The sequence below is a fragment of the Mauremys mutica genome, chromosome 26, assembly GCF_020497125.1.
Source record: "Mauremys mutica isolate MM-2020 ecotype Southern chromosome 26, ASM2049712v1, whole genome shotgun sequence".
NCBI lineage: Eukaryota > Metazoa > Chordata > Testudines > Geoemydidae > Mauremys > Mauremys mutica.
In genome coordinates, this window is record NC_059097.1 from 11,035,508 (window position 1) to 11,056,131 (window position 20,624).

General features: G+C 57.1%; 1 protein-coding gene and 2 non-coding genes across 3 annotated transcripts in view; 1 reads left to right on the top strand and 2 right to left on the bottom strand.

Annotated features, from left to right (window-relative positions):
* LOC123356632 overlaps nt 1–20,624 on the bottom strand; it is a 1,710,063-nt gene that overhangs the window by 268,273 nt on the left and 1,421,166 nt on the right.
* Nucleotides 10,884–10,955, bottom strand: TRNAC-GCA. The gene has a single exon. It is a non-coding gene; the product is annotated as a tRNA-Cys (tRNA).
* On the top strand, nt 14,800–14,872 carry TRNAV-AAC. The gene has a single exon. It is a non-coding gene; the product is annotated as a tRNA-Val (tRNA).

The window sequence follows — 20,624 nt, forward strand, 5'->3', positions numbered from 1 at the left end:
TCCCCCCCCTCACACGGGCCGCAGGGAGCCCGGGGGGGGGGAAGGGGGCGGCAGTGGGGGAGGGGCAGGTGCGAGACACGGACACACACTCACCTCCCCTCCCCCCCCACCACTACAGGGGCCGCCACGGGACCCCCCGCCCCGCCCCGCCCCAGCTCCCGGCCCGGCCCAGGACGGGGGGGGGGGTCTCGGGCCCAGGTGTCTGTTCCCCGCGCCCCGCTCGGCTCTTACCGGTTCTGCCGCGAGCCCGGAGCCTCCCCACGCAGCAGCCGGAAGTGACGCACCCCGCGGGGGACGGGGGGGAGGAGTCACGTGACGGGTCCGGGGTAACAACAGAAACAGCTCCCGCTCCGGACTCGCTACTTGGGCTGCACGGAGCATGCGCAGCCGCCCGGAGCCTGCGCAGTAACCGCCGCTGTGGCCGCTGCCCGCTCTCTGCCCTCACCGCTCCCGGCGCTTCGCTGCCCGCTCCGCGGGGGGGTGAAAAGCCCCGGGGGGCAAATCGCAGCGGGGGGGAGGGGCTGCCAGGGGCTGAGCGGGGCAGAAATTCACTGGCCGGGGGGGTCGAGCTGCTGCAGGGGGCGGCGGGGGAGGGGCTGGGGGGGGAAATGGGGGGGAGCCGCTGCCAGACCCTGTGCGGGGACAAACCCCCGTTTGGGGGGGGGGAACAGGGGCCCCTCGGGCCGAGCCCCCCGCTGCGCGCGCAGGTCCGGGGGGGCCGGGCGGGGGGGCACCGGCTGTCTCGGTTCTGCCGCGTGTCAGCCCGGGGGGGGGGCGGGTTCCCGGGGCCCCAGGCACCGCCCCCCCCCCCCCGCCTGTCCGAGCTCCGACCCCGCAGCGCCGCTCGGTCTGTGCCAGCGCTGCGGGGCGGCCCCTGCTCCGGCCGGGAGCCCGAGTGCGGGACACACCGGCCAGACCCCCCCGCCCCCCCCCGGCTCTGCCTCCCGCCCCGGGACTGTGGGAAAGTGTCTGTGTCCGTGTGAAACCCCCGCAGCCCCTTCCCCTGCTACAGCGCCGAGCTGCCAACTCCCCCCCCCCTGAGCCCGCGTGTCTGCACCCCCCGCACCCCCATCCCCTGCCCCAGCTCAGAGCCTGCCCCCCTCCCTCACCCTCCCCATAGCCTGCACCCCTCCCGCCCCCCAACTCCCCTCCCGAGCCCGCGTGTCCGCACCCCCCTGCACCCCCATCCCCTGCCCCAGCTCAGAGCCTGCACCCCTCACTCAACCTCCCCACAGCCTGCAACCCTCCCGCCCCCCAACTCCCCCCCCGAGCCCGCGTGTCCGCACCCCCCTGCACCCCCATCCCCCGCCCCAGCTCAGAGCCTGCCCCCCTCACTCAGCCTCCCCATAGCCTGCAACCCTCCCGCCCCCCAACTCCCCCCCGAGCCCGCGTGTCCGCACCCCCCCTGCACCCCCGGCCCTGCCCCCGCTCAGAGCCTGCCCCCCTCACACACCCGCCCCATAGCCTGCAACCCTCCTGCCCCCCAACTCCCTCCCAGCGCCCGCGTGTCCGCACCCCCCCTGCACCCCCATCCCCTGCCCCAGGTCAGAGCCTGCCCCCCTCACTCAACCTCCCCATAGCCTGCAACCCTCCCGCCCCCCAACTCTCCCCCCGAGCCCGCGTGTCCGCACCCCCCTGCACCCCCATCCCCTGCCCCAGGTCAGAGCCTGCCCCCCTCCCTCAACCTCCCCATAACCTGCAACCCTCCCGCCCCCCAACTCCCCCCCGAGCCACGTGTCCGCACCCCCCTGCACCCCCATCCCCTGCCCCAGCTCAGAGCCTGCCCCCTTACTCAACCTCCCCATAGCCTGCACCCCTCCCGCCCCCCAACTCCCCCCCGAGCCCGCGTGTCCGCACCCCCTGCACCCCCATCCCCTGCCCCAGCTCAGAGCCTGCCCCCCTCACTCAACCTCCCCATAGCCTGCAACCCTCCTGCCCCCCAACTCCCTCCCAGAGCCCGCGTGTCCGCACCCCCCCTGCACCCCCATCCCCTGCCCCAGGTCAGAGCCTGCCCCCCTCACTCAACCTCCCCATAGCCTGCACCCCTCCCGCCCCCAACTCTCCCCCCGAGCCCGCGTGTCCGCACCCCCCTGCACCCCCATCCCCTGCCCCAGCTCAGAGCCTGCCCCCCTCCCTCAACCTCCCCATACCCTGCAACCCTCCCGCCCCCCAACTCCCCCCCGAGCCACGTGTCCGCACCCCCCTGCACCCCCATCCCCTGCCCCAGCTCAGAGCCTGCCCCCCTCACTCAACCTCCCCATAGCCTGCAACCCTCCTGCCCCCCAACTCCCCCCCCAGCCCGCGTGTCCGCACCCCCCCTGCACCCCCATCCCCTGCCCCAGCTCAGAGCCTGCCCCCTTACTCAACCTCCCCATAGCCTGCACCCCTCCCGCCCCCCACCTCCCCCCCCCGAGCCCGCGTGTCCGCACCCCCCCTGCACCCCCATTCCCTGCCCCAGCTCAGAGCCTGCACCCCTCACTCAACCTCCCCATAGCCTGCAACTCTCCTGCCCCCCAACTCCCTCCCAGAGCCCGCGTGTCCGCACACCCCCTGCACCCCCATCCCCTGCCCCAGCTCAGAGCCTGCCCCCCTCACTCAACCTCCCCATAGCCTGCAACCCTCCCGCCCCCAACTCCCCCCATGAGCCCGCGTGTCCGCACCCCCCTGCACCCCCATCCCCTGCCCCAGCTCAGAGCCTGCCCCCCTCCCTCAACCTCCCAATAACCTGCAACCCTCCTGCCCCCCAATTCCACCCCCTAGCCCGCGTGTCCGCACCCCCCTGCACCCCCATCCCCTGCCCCAGCTCAGAGCCTGCCCCCCTCACTCAACCTCCCCATAGCCTGCAACCCTCCCGCCCCCCAACTCCCCCCCGAGCCCGCGTGTCCGCACCCCCCCTGCACCCCCATCCCCTGCCCCAGCTCAGAGCCTGCCCCCCTCACTCAACCTCCCCATAGCCTGCAACCCTCCTGCCCCCCCATTCGCCCCCCGAGCCCGCGTGTCCGCACCCCCCTGCACCTCCATCCCCTGCCCCAGGTCAGAGCCTGCACCCCTCACTCAACCTCCCCATAGCCTGCAACCCTCCTGCCCCCCAACTGCCCCCCCGAGCCCGCGTGTCCGCACCCCCCTGTACCCCAATCCCTGCCCCAGCTCAGAGCCTGCACCCCTCACTCAACCTCCCCAGAGCCTGCAACCCCCCGCCCCCCAACTCCCTCCCCTGCACCCCTCACTCAACCTCCCCATAGCCTGCAACCCTCCTGCCCCCCAACTCCCCCCCGAGCCCGCGTATCTGCACCCCCCTGCACCTCCATCCCCTGCCCCAGCTCAGAGCCTGCACCCCTCACTCAACCTCCCCATAGCCTGCAACCCTCCTGCCCCCCAACTCCCCCCCGAGCCCGCGTGTCTGCACCCCCCTGCACCCCAATCCCCTGCCCCAGCTCAGAGCCTGCACCCCTCACTCAACCTCCCCATAGCCTGCAACCCTCCTGCCCCCCAACTCCCTCCCAGAGCCCGCGTGTCCGCACCCCCCTGTACACCAATCCCTGCCCCAGCTCAGAGCCTGCCCCCCTCACTCAACCTCCCCATAGCCTGCAACCCTCCCACCCCCCAACTCCCCCCCGAGCCCGTGTGTCCGCACCCCCCCTGCACTCTAAAACCCTGCCCCAGCTCAGAGCCTGCCCCCCTCACTCAACCTCCCCATAGCCTGCAACCCTCCCGCCCGCCAACTCCCTCCCAGAGCCCACGTGTCCGCACCCCCCCGTACCCCAATCCCCTGCCCCAGCTCAGAGCCTGCACCCCTCACTCAACCTCCCCATTTCCTGCAACCCTCCTGCCCCCCAACTCCCTCCCAGAGCCTGCACCCCAAACAGGGCCGGATTAACCTTTTGTGAGCCCGGCGCTAAACATATTTGTGGGCCCCCATGGGGGAAATGGGGACATGGGGCAGGAGGGCAGAGTCCTCAGAGCGAGGGGCTGGCCGGGGGCAACGGGGGATGGGTCATGGCACGGCAGGGACAGCCCCACTCCCCCCAGCCCAGTACAAGGGCCCTGTTTACAAACCGGGAGCTGCCAGTCCCCCCTGCCCGGCACCCCTCCGGCTCCCTACGCCCAGCGCCGCACCCCCCAGAGACCCCCACCAACCCCCTGCCTGGCACCCCTCTGACTCCCTATGCCCAGTGCCGCACCACCCAGAGATCCCCACAACACCCCTGCCCAGCACCCTTCCGGCTCCCTACGCCCAGCGCCGCACCCCCCAGAGACCCCCACAACCCCCCTGCCCAGTGCCCTCCCAGATCACTCCCCCACCCACTCAGAACCCCCCCACAGTTCCTCTCACTGCCCAGTGCCCCCCAGCTGAAGACCCCCATAGCCCTCCCACAACTGCACAGTGCCCCACACCTTCCCACCCAGAGCCCCCTATAGATCCCCTCACTGCCCAGTGCCCCCCACCACCACAACTGTACAGACCCCCCACACTTCCCAGCGCCCACACACACAGAGATCTCCCCCACTGACAGCCCCCCAACACACAGAGATTTCCCCACCCCCCAGTGCCCAGCACCCCCCAGACCCACTAGAGACCTGCTCTCCCACACCCTAACCCCCAGCCACAGTAGCCGGCCCTGATGGGAGGTGACTGTGTCTGCCAGGCTGAGATGGCAGCGCAGCCAGAGCTGGTCCTGGGGCAGGAGAACTCCGGCCCCTTGGGAGTGGTGGAAGCAGCCAGGCTGGAGCAGGAGCAGAGCCTACCCGGGCCAGGCTCCCTCAGGACCCAGCTGAGCCTCCGCCCCCCCGTCCCCTGTGAGTGGCTGAGACTGGCCCAGCCTCTGCACCAGCCCCAGGTGGCTCTTCCCCAGGGGAGGCAGGTGGGGCCCCACAGGTCCCAGGCAGTGGAGACAGCTCAGAGCTGGAGCAGTGCTAGGGAGCGGGGCAGATCCCTGAGACGTGACTCCCGAGATCCCACCCAGCCCACTCACACCCATCGGCCCCGTGGCCAGCAGCCCTGCTGAGCTGCATGGTGGCCCCCAGCTGCTGGGTGATGAGCCCTCTACAGCAGTGGCATAGCCAGGTTCTAACATCAGGGGAGCAAACACATAAAAAGAGGCACCACCCAACATATCGAATTACTAATTACATACGTTTAAATTTGTTATACATATTTATTTTGTACTTAAAATAAAAACCCAAGAATGATCCAGCCACAGAAGGATTTGCACAGCCAGCATTTTGCAGGAGAACTTTAGATTATACTTAGATATACTTTTGCTTCTAGAAACTAAACGACAGAATACAGTAGCTTATAATTGTCACAGGTTTTAAAAAAAATACCGGCCATTTTTTCCAGTTACTAATTTCATTTTAAAATCAATCAATGAAATGCACTTTATTTATAATAGATCATAATACTAAAGTCACCAAAAAGGCATAACAAATACAAGTTTTATGAGAATTGGTGAGCAAAGATCTCATAGCTCTTCAGGGTTGGACAAAGCAGTAATTTCCCTTAAAGTAGCTTTATTCATGGGGTTTTTAAAAAACAGAAGACATCTCTATGACACAGGTTGGCAGTCTATCATTTTTGAAACACTGAGTACTGAAAGTTAGACTATTTAACCAATTTAAGCTGTACACACACAGCCCCCGCTCTATCTCTTCCTGCTTTCCTACCACCAGTTCTGTTACTACAGGAATGAAATCTAGACATCCTTTTAAAAGGAGTTACCTGTTCCGTAACTGGTGTTCTTTGAGATGTGTTGCTCTGGTCTAGTCCACAGTAGGTGTGCGTGCTCGCCACATGCACCGGTGCCGGAAATTTTTGGAGCACTGCTGCGACCCCTGGAATGGCGCCGCTATAGCGCTATAAGGGGAGCTGCGCACTCCCCCCACCCTCAGTTCCTTCTTGGCAGACAACTCCGACAGAGGTGAAGGAGGCTGGGATGTGGACTAGACAAGAGCAACACATCTCGAAGGACGCCAGTTACGGAACAGGTAACTGTCCTTTCTTCTTCGAGTGACTGCTCCTGTGTATTCCACAGTAGGTGACTCCAAGCTATATCTGATGGAGGTTGGTAGGAGTTTAAGGGTTATCTGGACGGAGTACCACCCTACCAAACCCGGCGTCATCCTGTGCTTGGGAGACGATCGCATAGTGCGAGGAAAAAGTGTGGACAGATGACCACGTGGCAGCCCTACATATGTCCTAGATAGGGATGGGGGTGACATAGGCGGCTGACGAGGCTTGCGCTCTCGTAGAATGCGCCTTCACTATAGGCGGTGGGGTAACCCCTGCCAAGTCGTAACACGTGCGTATGCACAAGGTGATCCAGCAGGAAATGCGCTGGATGGAAACTGGTTGCCCCCTAATCCGCTTGGCTGACGCAACGAATAGTTGCAAGGACTTCCTGAACTGCCTGGTTCGGTACAGGTAGAAGGCCAGCACATTAGCCAGGAGGAAGCAGATCGTGAGCGTTTTCGACCACAAACCCCATCCCTCCAGATTTGCAACCATTGGAAATAAGCAAGAAGGAAGCCAGTGGAAAAAATGAATGGGGCCACTCTGGTTATCACCTTGGGGTTAGGGGTGTGCTCTGTACCCCTAAACCTTACCTCCCTTTTCACATATTCACACACAAAAAAGTGAAAGAGCATGCCTCAATCATCCAAAAGATCAGGGTTCGGCAACCTTTCAGAAGTGCTGTGCCGAGTTTTCATTTAGTCTCTCTGATTTAAGGTTTTGCATGCCAGTAATACATTTTAATATTTTAGGTCTCTTTCTATAAGTCTATAATATAGAACTAAACTATTGTTGTATATAAAGTAAATAAGATTTTTAAAATGCTTAAGAAGCTTCATTTAAAATTAAATTAAAATGCAGAACCCCCCAGACCCCTGCAATACGTCAATTTGGCACATTAGCCAGGAGGAAGCAGAATATGAGTGTTTTCGACCACAAACCCCGTCCCTCCTGATTCGCAACCCCATGGACCAGGCGGCAGCAAGTCCTGAGCAGGGGCCCAGATAGTCACGTTGCGTGGCATAAACTGCACCTAGTTGCAAAACAGGAGGGTTGCACAATGTGTCGTCACACCTGTGGCAGATCCTGGCTGCAGCTGAGAACAGCGGCTCCTCCGGCGGCTCCAGCGCTGCTGGCAGCACGTGGTCACCAGGGAGCAGCTGCTGAGCCCGGGCTCCTGCGTCACAATGTGCCAGAGCCCCGCCCCCAGGAGCTGCCCCGCCCCTGGGCTGTGCCAGAGCCCCACCCCCAGGAGCTGCCCCGCCCCCGGGCTGTGCCAGAGCCCCACCCCCAGGAGCTGCCCCGCCCCCGGGCTGTGCCAGAGCCCCGCCCACAGGAGCTGCCCCGCCCCCAACTTGTGCCAGAGCCTGGGATCCGTGTCACAATGTTCCAGAGCCCTGCCCCCAGGTGCTGCCCCATGTTGGGTCTCTGGGATTTGTTCTCCTGCCTCCTTCTTCCCAGCAACCCCCCCCTCCCAGCTGCTCCCTTCCTGTGTCTGCAAACACCCCCCCGGGTGGGCTGCGGCGCTCGCTGGGGCTGGCTCCAGTGGCTGAAGTTCCCTCCATCTCTGCTCACCTGGGGGTGGGGGAGGGACGAAGAGAGGAGATGGGCCCAGGGTGTAAAAGCAGAATTAGGGGGCAGGGAAAGAAGGACTGTTTGACAAGGTGGGTTTTTTGCGAGGGGGGGTGTGTGATCCAGAAGCCCGGGACACTCTCACACACACTCTGCCCCGGGACTCTCCTGGTGCACCGAGACCGATCAACCCCCCGCCTGCCCCACCGAAGAACTTGGGCAGCAGAGGCTCAGGCAGATTGAGGGGAACCCCCTGGGTGTGCCAGTGTTGGCCAGGGTTTGTACAGCACCTAGCGCAATATGGGGTTCCCCGAGCCGTAACTAGCTATTTTTGTGCCCTAAGCAAGAATATAAAATTACGCCCCCCTGCTGTGCCACCCAGCCCCCTTGAAACACCCCCCCAGCGCCGCCCACCCCACAAAAACAAACTCTCCTTCCCCAGCGCCGCCCCCCCGAAACAGCTGTGGGCCGAAAAGGAAGGTTTGGGGGTGGGGGAGAAAAAACGGCACCCATAGGGTGACCAGATCACAGCAGTAAAATTCCCCAGAGAAAGAAAGAGTGGAACAAAAGAATAATAAAGGCACCTCAACTTTTCCTCATTTATGGAGGACAGTCTTATAATATGCATCCAGATCTCCTCCAATCACACAAGCTGAAAATTGTTCCACTTTACTGCAGTTCTGTAACCATATGGGAACCAATCCTGTCTGTGTTCTGTGCACATCCAAAATCCCTGCTGAATGACCCGCCCTGGGAGCAAGTTACCAGTGACCCAGGGCTGGGGCGGAAGGAGGGTGCAGGTGTGTGGTGGGGAGCCCAGGACTGGGGCAGCAGAGGATGTGTGGGTGGGGGAGCACTGGTGGGGAGGGGGTAGCACAGAGCTGGGGCAATGCGAGGTGTGTGTGGGGGAGAGCCCAGGGCTGAGACGGCAGGGGGGTGTGGGTGGAGCCCAGGGCTGGGATGGGGGCAGCCAAATATTTTTTTGCTTGGAATGGCAAAAAACCAGAACCGGCCCTGCCTCCACGCACTGTGAGGTAGGTAGGAGCGGATCATTATTATCCCTACTTGAAAGAGGGAGAAAATGAGGCTGAGAAAGGAGAATTGACTTGTCTGAGGTCACACAGCCAGTCAGTGGCAGAGTTGGGAATAGGACCCAAGAGCCCTGATTTTCAAACTAACCATCGGATCTTGAATTTCAGACACTGAATGACCTGAGTAAAGTGCTCTCAGATGAGCTCCAGACCAACAACAGTGCACAGTAATTATTCAGCAAGTATTTGAGGAGAACTGCAATGTTAGAGGGAATCGTGAACTGCTCAGAGACCATTAATGCAGAGAAGCAGCAAAGTTAATCAAACACAGAACTGGTTCTGACTTATTTACTTGTTCTAAAAGAGACCAACAAGGACCTGAGTCTCCTCCCTGTCAATAACCCCCTGCTCAGCCAATCAGGTTAGAGACTGAGGGCGGGAGGCTGAGGGTTCTCACCAGAGAGCCCAAAGGATGGCCCAGGTCACTGGTGGGGATCACTGCCCGAGCACTATTTCAGCCCCACATTTTTGGGTGGACCTCCCACAGTGGGAGCTGCAGAGCCCTCCCCTGCAAAAAAAAAACACACACACCCTCCCTCCCTCCCGGTGTTGGGAGGGGAACAGGTAAAAGGACAAAGGAAGCAAGAGAAAAAGAGGAGGGAGGAAGAGGGGAAGCAAAAAGGACAAACCCCAATGTCCCCAGTGATTCTAAGGGACAGAATCCCAGGTGCGCAATAAAATTCTGCCTCCTTAAGCTCGTGTTTTCCAAGCCTAGAATTCAACTGTCACCAGATGGATCAGACTGAACAGGTTTCAAACCTTCAGGAAGCTTTTACCTTCCAAACAGGGACAGCTGTTTTCTAGTAAAATCACTGAAAGGGAAGGAGAAAACTCGAAAGAGGTTCCTGCTGGCGCTCACGTCCGTGAACCCGAATACTCCCTCAGTCCTCAAAGAGAGACCTGGAGAAGGAGACTTGCTGCAGCAAAGCCACAGGGGTCTCTGAGGTTTCCCTGGCCCCTCGCCCCTGTCCTGCCTGGCTGATGTCAGCATCTCTCTGTGAGGTCACCACCTCCCCACCACCTTGGACCAATAGGCTGAGGTCCTGCAAAAGGCCTTTGTGATGTCACTGCCACACCCCTCCCTTGCTGTGCCAATGTCCTGCCCCTGGCCAGGCATTTTGCAGGTTTGAGCTACTCCCTGGGGATCACCCCACTCAAGGAGCGTTCGTTCTAGGCAGCAAGCCGGCTAGACAGGGAAACATCAGACGCTGCTCCCAATGCTACACTCAGATTTTCAGAAATTAGTTGACTTTATTGCCAGAAGAGACCATTAGAGCATCTAATCTGACCCCCTGCATATCACAGGCCTCCTGTAGGACACCTTAGCTAGTTTTGAGACAAACACATTCCAGAAAGGCATCTTGTCTTCATTAAATGACATCAGGAGATGGAGAATCCACCATTTTCCTTGGTAGCTTGTTCCTGTGGTGAATCATCCTCGCTGTTGAGTATTTGTGCCTTAGTTGTAATATGAATTTGTCTTTCTTCACCATCCAGCCATTGGGTCTTGTTAGGCCTTTCTCTGCTCGATTCGAGAGCCCTTAAATACCCAATCTTTTCTCTCTATTAAGGCACTTCAATTAAGTCACCTTTCAATCTTCTTTTGATAACTAAACAGGTTGAGCTCTTTCAATAGCTCACTAGAAGGTATTTTCTCCGGCCCTCAGAACATTAGGTGGCTCTTTGCTGCCCCAGCTCCAATTTCACAACATCTTTTTCAAATGAGGACCCCAAAACTGGAGGCAGTATTCCAGTATCAGTCTCACTGATGCCGTGTCACCTCCTGTGACGTTATTGACATAATCTGTAACTGTATAGCTCACCATTGCGACCGCTGTTCTATATTTGCAGCCAATATTACAGAGAAGTGGTCGTGTAAGGGGTCTATGGAGAGGTTCTGATTGGCTGATTATAATGATGCTATCTCTAGATGTGTATCATTTTTTTGTAGTTGACATTATGAATGTTGGCTCTATGCTGCCTGTATTTCAAACTTGTGCTCTGCTTCAGGGAATGATACCTTTGTTTAATTGATGAAAACATAACCTAGACACTTAGAGGATTGGAACTGATTTCAGCTGATGGACAGGTTTGCTAGGTTTTTATGCATTTGGACAGCAAAATGTTGAGTGTTCACATTCATTTTAAGCCTCCTCGTATGGTGGAGTTCCTGAACATAATGGAGAATGGAAATGTTTTTCTTTTCTTTAAGAGGGCACCTGGGTTTGAACAAAGGACCACTTGATCTGCAATCAAACACTCTACCACTGAGCTATACCCCCATTACAACAGGAATATGGAATCGTGATCTCCAGGACTTTGAAGGACAGACCCTGCATCATCGAGCTCCTTTGCCATTCACAGACCACAGGTGGTTTTAAAAATGGGGTTTGATTAAACTTCTTAAATGTGGTAAACACCACAGCTTGCACCCCCACTGATATAGCTTCTCCCCATGACAGAGCTGCCACCTCCTGGGGAAGTGGATTGACTACACCAACAGGAAAACTCTCCCCCCGCAGCATGGAGCAGTGGTTCTCAAGCTGTGGGTCAGGACCGCAAAGTGGGTCGTGACTCTGTTTTAATGGGGTCACCAGGGCTGGCATTAGACTTGTTGGGTCCTGGGGCTGAAGCCAAAAGTCTGAGCCCCCCACGCAGGGCTGAATCCCTCAGGCTTTGGTTTTGCCCTCCCCCCACTGGGGCTCAGTCTTTGGCCCTCCCCCCCCCGTGGAAGGGCTTGGTCCCTCTTTCCAGGGCTACGTATTAAGTTATTTTGGCAGAAGGAGGTTGCAGTGAAAGGACGTTTGAGAAACCCTGGCACAGAGCATCTCCATTACTGAGCTGCAGCAGCATAGACTCACTCTTTGAAACATTGACCTGGCCTTAGCCTCTGAATATGTCTAGGCTTGGCTCCCTATGGCACTGTTGTGATCAGACCCTGAAAGTACAGCCATGGAGACACCACACACCAGCCTTGCCTAGCTGGCAAGGATCAGACCTTCACAGAAAGACACCCATGGTTTTCTAGCCCAGCTAACTAAGGCCTCAGCCACAATCACTTAATACAGGGGCCTTTCTACACTCTGGTTCTGTTCTCACTCAAGGGTCATTTCCAATTGTTCACTCAGACCAGCTTCCCCAGCACACTCACTGCTGTGCAGCTCTGTACGTGTGGCCATGGCTGAACCGCAAGAATTCCTGCCCATTTCCCTACTGGCTGGAGCATGATGAGGGTGTGTTTGTGGTTAATGATGTTGCTGTAGATTGTTCATTCCCTGCCCTGGAAATTCAGACAGTCCCTTTTCCCATTGTATTGCCAGCACCTCTGGGAGTCCAATAACAGAGGCAGGTTTTCTCTGGGCATTGAGATTTTTGAGGGCGTTGGTGGCTCCTTTCTTTCCTCACCCTGGAGAAACTCAGCTTTTTATTCCATCCTTGATGACTCATGGAATAACAACAGCAGTATGAAGAGGAGAGTGAATATCTCACTGCCAGCGGGGAAGGTGGATGTATTCCCTCTGTCTGGCCATTGCCATTGCAGGAGAGAAGGTTTCAGTGGAATCGAATGCCCTGGCTCAGACAACAGACACAGGGAGGTTTTGCTGTTCATGGATCTGTGCAAAGGAAATTGTGCCTCTGTGTGAAAATGAGGAGGGATATGAAATGCCCACGTGGTGGTGCCTAAGGCAAAAGGGAACCCTAGAGGATTAGAATAGGATAAGTTCTCAAGCAGCATGTTTCTTACTTTGCCCATCTGTTAGTTTTGATGATTATCGATGGAAAGATTTTGCCATTGGGTTGTGCGTTTACATAGAAATTGACATTTACCAACAAATACGTAATTCTTCCAAGCCTGCCTAGTCTGCCGGTGGTGAGTTTAGAGGGACACACTCACTCTTCCCACCCCCCATACCAGGCCTGTGCTCTCCAGAATGTCAACTTCCCACAGAGCTGGGATCCTTCCCTCATCTCCCCCCAGACCACTGCCACACCCCCACTTCTGGGGTCCCCTTCAACACTGTCCAACTCCCCTGCTGGCAGGATCCCTTCCCATTCCTTTCATTTCCTGCCTCCCCTCTGAGCAGAAGCTCTGCATTGTTCCCACACTGGGAATTGAACCCAGGCCGCCTGGGTGAAAACCAGGAAGCCAGATCACGAGACCATATGGGACTTGTATAGTCAATAGCACGTTTACAGATTCACACCCAATAATTCAAAGTAGCCATTCAAAAAAACTTCAAAAACAGACTTCAAAGAGAAATTGCAGAGTTACAATTGATTTGCAAACTTAATACCATTAATTTGAGCTTGAATAAGGACTGGGAGTAGCTGGCTCACAACAAAAGCAATTTTCCCTCTCTTGGTATTAACACCTCCCCATCAATTATGGGGAGAGGACCACATCCACCCTGACTGAATTAGCCTTCAACACTGGTTCTCCCCTTGTACGGTAACTCCCGTCACTTCATGTTCCAATCTATATTTATGTCTCTATCTGCAATTTTCACTCCATGCATCTGAAGAAGTGGGCTTTTTACCCACGAACGCTTATGCCCAAAGAAATCTGTTAGTCCTTAAGGTGCCACCGGACTCCTCATTGCTTTTAATTCTAAGCTGATCTTAACCCTTTCAGTACCCTTTCAAACTCAGATGCTTCTCACCACAGGCTGGCTGGTGGCTTTTCAGCCAGGCTCTCCCCTTTCATCAGCGCTTCAGTTGCTTGGTGTGGGGGTGTCTGTAGACGCAGGTGGCAGAGAGAGATAAAGCCTGGCAAATGTCTCTCCTTTTATCATGTCCTTTCTTCCCTCGTGGCTTTGGCCCCTCCTCCCCCCTTCAGAGTCAGGTGAGCATCACTGCGTCTCTCCAAGCAACTCTGAGCAATTCCCCTGGGGTGTCCTCATGCAGGTGAGTCATTGCATTGTAGCTCCCTTGCTGGGCAATGGCTGTCGATGGGTTGTTTGACACCCTGTCCGGGTGTTGGTTACTTTCCTTGCTGTTGCCACTGGGGAGCTAATATTTGGCTGACTCCCCCACCTTGCAGCACAGTGACAACCACACTGCACAATTCTCATAACTTCATATGCATGCATGGTCTACATCTATGGGTAGAGAAATGACTTTCAGCAGATCATATCCTTTCCCTGATACCTTACAAGTCATGGTCTATATGTAAGATCACGATGATATGAAAATGAGGATTATGGGGTTACAGCCGCTCCCCCAAAGGTATAGAATGTCACACTGAGATTCTATGTTCATTTGTTCTGTAACAGCATTACAGAGATCCAATGACTGAGCAATGGCATTTCCAAGTGCTAAAATAGCAAGGGATGTCTGTCTCTCATTGGCCATCAGCGACTGAAGATGTGGTTTAATGAGCTGGAGCTTCAAGGCGAGGGTGGCTCTGTCCACTGCCTTCCATTGCGCTGCTGGGCCCCAAGAGCCTGGTGGCCAATATGTGACGCTGGGAGAAGAGAGTGGGGTGGCACGTGGCGGCAGGACTTTTGCCACCAGGGTCTAGCTGCCCAACTTCCTCCTGGTACTGCTGGCCCCCCGTCGCCTTCAGGTAACGCAGGAACTAAGGCAGGAATAGGGCGAGGAAGCAAGTAAAGCCGAGCAAGGAAGGCAAAAGTGAATCTTGTCTTCATGGGCCGCTCGCAATGACGTCCTTTTTCTGTGCCACAGCTGACAACAACATCCCAGACAGAAAAGCAGGAGGCCAAAAAGAAACCGAGCAGCTGCTGAAGTAGTTCAGTTGGGAGCGTGCTAGACTAACAGGCTCTTCTATCTCGTTTTGTGCACGGGTGGGATGTTTTCTGAAAGTGCAGCAGTTCCTTTAACTGCCACGAGTCCCTCATTTCAGGCTATGCAGCAGGAAAAGACAGCATGGGCTTCTGCACCGAGTTGGGCCACCTGACCTTTCATTCTTCTCTTGCTCTTTGTCAGCAAGGGGAAGAAAAAGAAGCTCTCCCTCAAGCTGGAGTCACAAGGGCGACGTAAGGACGACTTCCTGAGCGCCCGCTCCAGTCCTCTGCTCTGCCAGCTGACCCATTGAAGGGCTGTCACCACTGTCTCCAGGTTTGTCCATCGGTCTGCACTAGGATAAGCAACAGCCAAGCAGATGGCATTTCTGTAGTGTAGTGGTTATCACGTTTGCCTAACACGCAAAAGGTCCCTGGTTCAAAACCAGGCAGAAACATGCTGGCTTCCTTTTGCCAGATCCCCTTGCTGTTCAGGAAGATGTTCCTTCTCCTCCTATTGGCCTGTCCGTGGGATAACTCCAACCCCTGCATGACAGAGGGTGGACAGCAGTGGAGAAAGCACCTTGGTATCAGGCTGGAGAACCTAGAGGAGTGCGGCGTGTTACCTTTTGGAGGCTTGTGGCTTGGCCTCCTCTGCCCTGGGAGGTTGGTCGGTGGAGGCCGGCTCTTCCTGCTGGCCTCCTCTGCGTGACTTGCCAAAGGAGGAAGTGAGGCAGGAATGGGGCAAAAGAGGAAAGTCGAGCTGAGAAAGGCAGGGCAGAAAGTAAGCACATCATTGCGGCTAGATGGGGTTAGTAGAGCGTCACCATTTGTTCTGCAAAGCCGGAGGAGGTGCGGTTGGCTGCTGGGAGGCAGAATCCTGTGCCTGCCTGTTGGCATCCCAGGAGTGGCTCCTTGCAGCCCAGGAGAAGTGGGGTTCTGGGGGGAAGGAAAAGCAGCAATGGCGAGGCTGAGTGGGCTCCTTTCTGGCCGACATGGTGGGTCTGGGAGTTGCCTGTAAGCCATAAGTGGACTTGGTGGAGTGAAAACCGCTGCTCCATTCTGGCTGACCTGGGGGTGCCATTAATGACTTGGGAGTGGGGGCAGGGCACTGGCTGTGAGCAAATGGGATCCAGGAAGCCCCAGCCTGCCCCTCCAGGGGCCGAGTCGTCTTCTTCTCTCCTGCCATGGGGAGCCCGGCCTTAAGCCTGCCCAGCATGCACTGCAGCTCGAGCATTAAGCCTTCCTGTGGCATAACCGAACTACGGCCTAGTGTAATAAGGTGTAAAGTTTAGATTGTGAATTTATCTTTAATTTCCATGGTAACTTACTTTGATCTTTTATGCCTACCACTTATAATCCTTAAAACTCCATCTTTCCGTAGTTAATAAATCTGTTTTATGAAACTGGTGTATTTTGCTTGAAGTTCTTGGGAAATCTCAGGCCTGGTCCACACTAGGACTTTAATTCAAATTTAGCAGCGTTAATTTGAATTAACCGTGCACCCGTCCACACCAGGAAGCCATTTAATTCGACATAGAGGGCTCTTTAGTTCGACTTCTGTCCTCCTCCCCGACAAGGGGAGTAGCGCTAAATTCGACATGGCCATGTCGAATTAGGCTAGGTGTGGATGCAAATCGATCTTTGTAGCTCCGGGAGCTATCCTACAGTGCACCACTCTGTTGACGCTCTGGACAGCAGTCCGAGCTTGGATGTTCTGATCAGCCACACAGGAAAAGCCCCGGGGAAATTTGAATTCCTTTTCCTGTCTGGCCAGTTTGAACAGGGCCGCCCAGAGGGGGGGGCAAAGGGGGCAATTTGCCCCTGGCCCCGGGCTCCGCAGGGGCCCCCAAGAGAAGAGCGGAGGCTCCCGCCTCCGCCCCTCTCCTGGAGCCTCAGCGCATCAAGCACCGAGTCTCCAGCCGAGCCCCTGAGCCCCACGGTGAGGGGGCGGGGCTGGGAGCTCCAACGGGGCCTGAGCCCTGCCCCGCTCAGAGCGGCGTGGGGAGGGGGCGGGGCAGCTGCCTCCGCTGGGCGTGGAGCTCACAGCCCCGCCCCCTCACCACGCGGCTCTGAGCGGGACGGAGCTCAGGCCCCGCCGGAGACGCGCTCGGGTAAGGGGCCGGGGCGGGGAGGGGGGTAAGAGGCCGGGGGCGGGGGGGGGACGCGGGACCTGCCACCGCCACCGCCGCCGCCGAAGTGCGACCTGCCGCCGCCGCGGCGGAAGCGCAGCCCGGTCTTCGGCGGCGGGGGGCCCCTTCTGTTCCGGGACCCGCCGCCGAAGTGCCCCAAAGGCCCGCGGCGGGGACCCCCCCCCCCCGCCGCGGGTCTTCGGGGCACTTTGGCGGCGGGTCCCGGAACGGAAGGGGCCCCCCGCTGCCGAAGACCCCGGGCCCCCGGAATCCTCTGGGCGGCCCTGAGTTTGAATCTCATTTCCTGGTTGGACATCGGGGTGAGCTCAGCAGCACCGGCAACGATGCAGAGCTCTCCAGCAGAGGAGTTCATGCAATCTCTGAATAGAAAGAGGGCCCCAGCATAGACTGACTGGGAAGTCTTGGATCTGATCGGTGTGTGGGGCAAGGAGTCTGTGCTTTCAGAGCTGCGCTCCAAAAAACGGAATGCAAAGACCTACGAGAAGGTCTCCTGAGCCATGACAGCCGGGAAGCAACGCAGCGCCGCGTGAAAATCAAGGACCTGAGATAAGGCTACCAGAAGACCAAAGCGGCAAACGGACGCTACGGAGCCTGCCACCACTGCCCCACCAGTGACCGTGGACTCTGACGATGGGACAGTGTCGACGGCCAGTTCCTCGGCGATGTTCGCGGATGGGGAAGATGAGGAAGGGTTTGTGGAGGACGAGGCAGGCGACAGCGCTTACAACGCTGGTTTCCCCGACAACCAGGATCTATTCATCACCGTCACGGAGATCCCCCAACAACCCTCCCCGGCCGTTAACCCGGACCCTGAATCGGGAAGGATCAGTCGGTAAGTGCTTTAAACATGTAAACTTTTATTATTAATGGAACAGGAATCTGAACTATGTGCCGCTTGGGGCGGCAAAAAAACTAGAGCCGGCCCTGGAGGGAGGAGAGGTTTGGGGATCTAGAGCTGTGGGGGATCCCAGACCTTTAACCCTGAATCCCTACCCAAACCTTGTTGTTTTAGAGCCTGCACTCCAGTTTTCTTTCTGTTCTGTTTCACTTATATACATGTTTTCCCCAAATATTATTTTAACTCTTGACCTCCCTCTCCCGCTCATTACCCCCCTCCCCGTATAACCTCCCCATCTCTGTGCACAGAGACCCCGGACACCGATCCTGAGTCCTTGCTGCATCCTCCCTCCCAGAGCAGGGCCCCTACCCAGGCACACATAGGCACTTCGTTGATGATGTCACAGGGTGGTGGTGTAGCCTGGACAGTTTTTACACCGATAAGATGACGTATTGGGGTACAACTCGCCCTTGTACATGGCTACTCACCGTTAATGGAGAAGATGAAATTTGGTGAAACACACAAACTTGATTGAATGGAGACAGTTATAATTGAAATCATAGGCAAGGATCAATCTACATAATGTACCTGTCGCCGAATTGCCGCCGAATCCGCAGGACCGGCAGACCTCCCGCAGGCAAGCCGCCGAAGGCTGCCTGACTGCCGCCCTCATAGGGACCTCCAGGGCGGCCCCTGCAGCTTGCCACCCCGGGCACGCGCTTGGATAGGGACTCACATGCCTCTCCTTTTTCACCAGGGTGTGAGGATTGCAGCTTGTCCTCCACTGTGTTCACTGGACTAACGTCCAGTTCCTGTGCTTTGCTTTCTCTCCAGGGGCTGTGAGCAGTGTGTGTGTGAGAGAGGTGGGAATTTCAGTGATACTTGTATGTGCCAATACACACCTCCGTTTCCGTCTGTGACTGGTATTGCTATGATTAGAATGAGCAGGAGACATGAGGTATTTTGTCATGTAGCTGTCATGGGGTGATATGAATGGGTCATTAAGGACAGGCTGGGACCAACCTACATCAATGGAATACCCGACAGAGACAAGGGAATGATTGTCACCTGTGTATCTCAGCTGGGCTGAGTGAAGCACACATGGACTTATGTTTTTGGGAGCAGGAAGAACTGGGCTCGCAGATGCAGGGAGCTCTACCGGAGTGAAGGCAAATGGACAGGCACAGTGAAAGGAAACCAAAGTGTTTTCTACAGCAGCCTGGCTCAAGGGCATTGGCCAGTATGGACTATATTGTCTTCTTCACTTCCCTGTGCTGATCTAAGGACTTTCCAGTGCTGTGTTTCAGTTGACTAATAAACCCTGCTGTGTTTTAAAAGTCTGCCCAGTGTCACAGCAAAAACTTGCTCTGTGCATTGCAGGGCCGCCGCGGGGGGGAGGGAAACGGGGCAATGGGCCCCGGGCTCTGCAGGGGCCCCCAAGAGAACAGCTGAGGCTCCCGCCTCCGCCCCTCTCCTGGAGCTTCAGCGCATCAAGCGACGTCCTCAGACAGCGCCGCAGCATGGCCCCGGTGGGGTCCCTGAGCCCCGCCCGCTCAGAGCCGCGTGGGGAGGGGGCAGGGCTGTGAGCTCCGGGCTGAGCTCAGCTGCCTCCGCTCGGCCTGGAGCTCCCAGCCCCGCCCCCTCCCCACGCGGCTCTGAGCAGGGCGGAGCTCAGGCCCCGCCGGAGACACGCTGCAGCTGTTCAGCGAGGCGCTGAGGCTCCGGGTGAGGCGGGAGCCGGGGGTAAGGGGCTGGGGCCAGGGGGGTTGGCTAAGGGGCAGGGAGTCCTGGGGACAGTCAGGGCACAGGGAGGGGGCAGAGGTCGGGGGGGCGGTCAGGGGACAGGGATCAGGGGGGTTGGATTGTGGGTGTTCTGGGGGGTCTGTCAGGACTCAGCGGGGGGTGTGGATAGGGAACAGGGAGCAGGGGTGGGGTCCCGGGGTGGTGGTTGGGGGGGTGGGGGTCTCTGGGGGACAGTGAGGGGACAAGGAGCAGGATGGGTCAGGGATTCTGAGGGGGGGTGGGCAGTCGGGGGCAGGAAGTGGGTGGAGGTCGGATGGGGGCAGGGCCAGGCTGTTTGGGGAAGCACAGCCTTCCCCACCCTAAAGCTCATTCAGCAGTTTGAGGCTTGCAGAAGAGCCAAGCTGTTAGCTTTTCCGTTAGGGCCACCGTCCCTGTCACTTCTCAAATGCCAGATTATAGTCTACATGTAATTTCAGTGCCATAGGGAGATTCATGCCAGGGTAGGGTAGCTTCATTTAAAATTAGCCACTGGGGGGAGGGATCACATGAGAAGAGCAATATCCTTCCCAACTCTACCAAGGGAGACCCCCCCTCCCCTGCATTCCCTGAGGCTTCAGAGGGGTTAATTCAGTGGTTCTCAAACTTTTGTCCTGGTGACCCTTTCACATAGCAAACCTCTGAGTGCGACCCCCCACCCTTATAAATTGAAAACACTTTTTTATATATTTAACACTATTATAAATGCTGGAGGCAAAGCGGGGTTTGAGGTGGAGGCTGACAGCTCACGACCCCCAGTAATAACCTCGTGACCCCGTGAGGGGTCCTGACCTCCAGTTTGAGAACCCCTGGGTTAATTTAATTTTAGCACCGTGTGTCCATTCACATGCATGTGCTATTTTGAGCATTTCAGTTTTGACAACATAGGCTCATCCCAGATTCTGGAACAAGCTCAAATGCTCAGTTCGTGGAGTATGTACATAAGCTATACTAAAGACAAACCCACAGTAACCGTCTCCAGTTTGTGAGGGACCACATGGAGCCAGTCTCTAAGAAACAGCTAAATGCATGGAGATTAAGTCCATTAATGAATCATAGAATCTCAGGGTTGGTAAGGGACCTTAGGAGGTCATCTAGTCCAACCCCTGTAAAATTAATGGAGACATACCTGTCTCCTAGAACTGGAAGGGACCCTGAAGGGTCACTGAGTCCAGCCCCCTGCCTTCACTAGCAGGACCAAGTACTCATTTTGCCCTAGATCCCTAAGTGGCCCCCTCAAGGATTGCGCTCACAACCCTGGGTTTAGCAGGCCAATGCTCAAACCACTGAGCTATCTCTCTCCCCCATTAGCTATTAGCCAGGATGGGTAAGGAATGGTGTCCCTAGCCTCTGTTTCACAGAGAGTGGAGATGGATGGCAGGAGCGAGATCACTTGATCATTACCTGATAGGTTCACTCCCTCTGGGGCACTTGGCATTG